The sequence below is a fragment of the Pteropus alecto genome, unplaced genomic scaffold (assembly GCF_000325575.1).
Source record: "Pteropus alecto unplaced genomic scaffold, ASM32557v1 scaffold78, whole genome shotgun sequence".
Lineage (NCBI taxonomy): Eukaryota > Metazoa > Chordata > Mammalia > Chiroptera > Pteropodidae > Pteropus > Pteropus alecto.
Genome location: NW_006443124.1, coordinates 17,311,879 through 17,315,477, shown reverse-complemented (window position 1 = coordinate 17,315,477; position 3,599 = coordinate 17,311,879).

The window sequence follows — 3,599 nt, the reverse complement described above, 5'->3', positions numbered from 1 at the left end:
TCGCAGCTTCCCCCTCCTTTCTCTTCTCGAGAAGTTAATTTAACAACAACAAAAAAATACGTACAAAATCCAGATGTTCCTTGCACTGAGCCCCAAAGGGAAAAAAAATAACTTCAAGCTGGAGGAATTTATTTTTCTTGTGCTTTGCTTCTGACGATCGCTCGGGCCCCGGCCCGCAGGAGCGCGTCTGTGGGACCCGGCCGAGAGCGCAGGGCCCGGCGGGGCCGTGAACGCCGCCGCCCGCCGTCTCTGGGGTCGCTGTCCTCGCGCGCTTCTCCGCAGCAGCAGTGTTCTTGGTTTCCGCACGTCACTCTTCGCCGTTCTTTTCTGCCCTTCCTCGCCCCTCGCCCCCAGATCTGGGATATCCAGCCAAGCGACCTTTGGGGACCCTCGATTCGCTACGCAGATGGGCACATTGAGGTTCGGGGTGGCACCATGCGGGCAGCCCTCGGGCTCTCCCTAGCCTCTCAGCTTCTCGCCCAGCCCCGACCCTGGAGCCGCGGCCCACTCTCGAGACTCAGCCCCTGCCCTGGGCGCCCTGCGGCCGCACCCGGGCCGCCGCCCTCCGCCCCGTCACCTGTTCTCTAGCCCCTGGCCCCCGCGCCGGCGGGCGGCGGCCTGGCCGGCAGAGGGCCCCGTTGGTTCAGAAATGTGGCATCACCAGGGCGGAGAGAGGCCAACTGGGCGAGGAGCCCTGCAGGTGTATCCTGTTCTCAAAGAAAATAAAATATTTTCATGGGAAACTTTCCCTTTGTGTTTTTCTTTCCCCCACTTTCTCCTTCTGCTCCTTTCTCCTGGGTTGTCTTCCAGGGTCAGCACCGTGTCTTTTTCTCTGGAGACCCCGCCCGGCGCCCTTTCCTGTGGGTCTGACCCTCCCTGGGGCCCAGGCTGTGTGGAGGCTGGCACGCCCCTGCACGCCATCTATGCAGACTTCACCTCGCCCTCACGGGCAGAGGGAGGGTCAGAGGGTGGCCGTCTGGCCACAGGTCCACGGGTGAGTCACAGCAGCCTGTCAGCCAGCTGTGCCTTCTTGCTGTCCCAGCCCAGCCGCAGGTCTATTCAGCAGGCTCCAGCCACACCCTGGGCTTGTCTGTGCCAGGCTGCGCTCTGCCTGGAGTCTCTGCTGCTGCCCCACTCCTCCCCAGGGAAGATCAGATCTGGGACGAGTTGGGGTCCTGGCTTCCAACTCCCCCTTCTCCTCCCAGCATCCCTCTTCCTCTGCTCTCCCTGCACTCTGCACCTCTGGGGAAGTCTCTGAGCTGTTCCTGTGTGTATTTTAGCTCCCTCTCAGGGAAGAGGAGGACCCAGTGGGCATGTGACATGTGGGGGAAGCTTGGCGTCCCCATGGCTGCTCCGGTCAGCCCTCTTGGCCCTGCTTTTTGGGCCCAAAGACCCCATCAAGTGAGGCTCGTGAGGAGCATAGGAGGCAGACGTGCTGCCTTGGGGACAGCTGGCTCTGCTGGAGGCACTGCCACCCTGGCACCAGGAAAGAGAGCCAGGATTCTGTTTGGTGGATGGAGGTCCCGGAGAATGGGGCAGGCCCGGCAGCAGCTGGACAGGCAGAGGAGGGAAGAGACTGGGTGCTGGAGGGGTCCATGCCCAGCATGCACATCAGGACAGTGTCAGGCGCTGGAGTTGGGGCAGGGCCTGGGAGGGGAGGAGCAGGTGACAAGCTCTGCTCTGTGCTACTGTGTGGGGAGGCCCTGCCTCTCTGGCCCATGGTGACCTGCTGGACTGGGGTCTGGGGTCCTTTGGCCCAGCAAAGGAGGCAGGAGCCAGAGGGAGAGGGAGGGGGAGATGGCTCAAGGCCAGCGGGGCCAGGCTGGAGCCGGAGGCCTCTCTGTGCAGTGCACAGGGCAGAGAGAGCAGGAGGGAGGACCTGATCTAGGCCCTCTTCTCCCTTCCCCCTCTCCGAAATCTCTGCCTGGCACGGAGGCTCGCAAGCAGGGCAGCTCCAGTTACAGCCCAGAAACCCGGAGAGGCTGGCCTGGGGGAGGGTCACGTGGGCTGTAGGAGCCCTCCCTGCCCCCTTCCTGGGGCTGCAACCCAACCCTCCAAGCTGCTGCCCTGCTCCTGCTGCCCTCCTCTGGCCTCTGGCCACTAGGCAGGACCCTCCAGACCTCCCGCTGGCTTGCAGTTCTCCCCCCTGGCCTGGCCCGGCTTCTTCAGCATGATTAGCAGGTGGCGTTTCCATCTGGTTCTCCCAGGGCTGCGGGGATGCCTGTGCTCGGGGCCTAGACAGCTTGGCCCGATGCCCTCTTGGAAGGAGGGGTGCTTGGCTCCCAGCAGGAGGGCTGCTTGAGGGCTCTTGGCGAGTTCAGGATACAGTCTCGTGGACCTGGGTGGGCTGAAAGCTTTGGCCTGCCTTGGTGGGGAGGGTGGGGAGGCCTGCCAGCACCTGGTCCCTCCGTTTGGTGTATCCTCAGGTGTGTGCTGAAACCTGCTCAGGAAGAGACACCCCAGATTCCAGGGTAAGGGCCCTGCTGCTCCCTCAGTGTGGAGCCAGGGATTTAGTCTGGGGCTTGTTGGGAACCCTGTCTGGCTTGCAGGCACCTCTCCACCCTTTTCTTAGAGATCCCTGTGTATGCTGGGCCAGCCCCCAGCAGAGGCCCCTAGAGAGGCCGCTAGACCTGCATCAAGAAGCTGCCCTGGGTGAGACTTCCACTGTGGTTATTCTTCAAAAGAACTAGGAAGGAGTGTCATGAGCCTTGAGGCTGTTTCACAATGTTGGCCCCAGCACCCTGCATTCTGTGGGAAGCATTTGCAGACTGGCTTGAGGGAGTGGGTCCCTGCTGTGAAGTCTGCAGGCCAGTCCTGCCTCTTCAGTCCAGCCTGGAGACCGGCTTGGAGGAGGCAGCACCAGGGGTGGCTCTGAGGGCTCCCCGAACCAGGCTGGGAATCAGCACATGAGGGGTGCTTGAAGCCCATCTGAAAGGCAGCTAAGGCACTCTGGACCACTGTGAGTGGGGGACCAAGTAGGTGTTAGGGCCGAGGCTCTTTGTAATTGAAATGTAATTCACATCCTGTACGTTCACACTGTTAAAGCTTACAGTTTCATGGTTTTTAGTATACCCACAAGGCTGTGCAGCCAGCACCGCCATCTAGTTCCAGAATATTTTCATCATCCTAGAAACCTCATATCCCATCTCCCTCCCCCAGCCCCTGGCAACCACTAATCCACTTCTGTCTCTGGACTTGCCTGTTCTGGATGTTTCATATAAATGGAATCGTCCAATATGTGGTCTTTTGTGTCTGGCTTATTTCAGTGAGCATAACATTTTCAATATTCATCCATGCTGTAGCATGAGTCAGTGTTTCTTCCCTTTTTGCGACTGAATGCTATTCAGTGGGATGGACATACACAGGTTTTCTCATCTGTTCATCCGCTGATATTTGGGTTGTTCCCACCATTTGGCTGTTGTACACTGGTGTACAGATTTTTTGTGGATGTAAGTTTTCAATTCTTCTGGGTATACACCAAAAGTGGAACTGCTGGGTCACATGATAATTCTATGTTTAATATTTTGAGGAACCACCAAACCGTTTTCCATAGTGGCTGTATCATCTTACATTCCCACCCACAGGGATTCAGTTTCCCT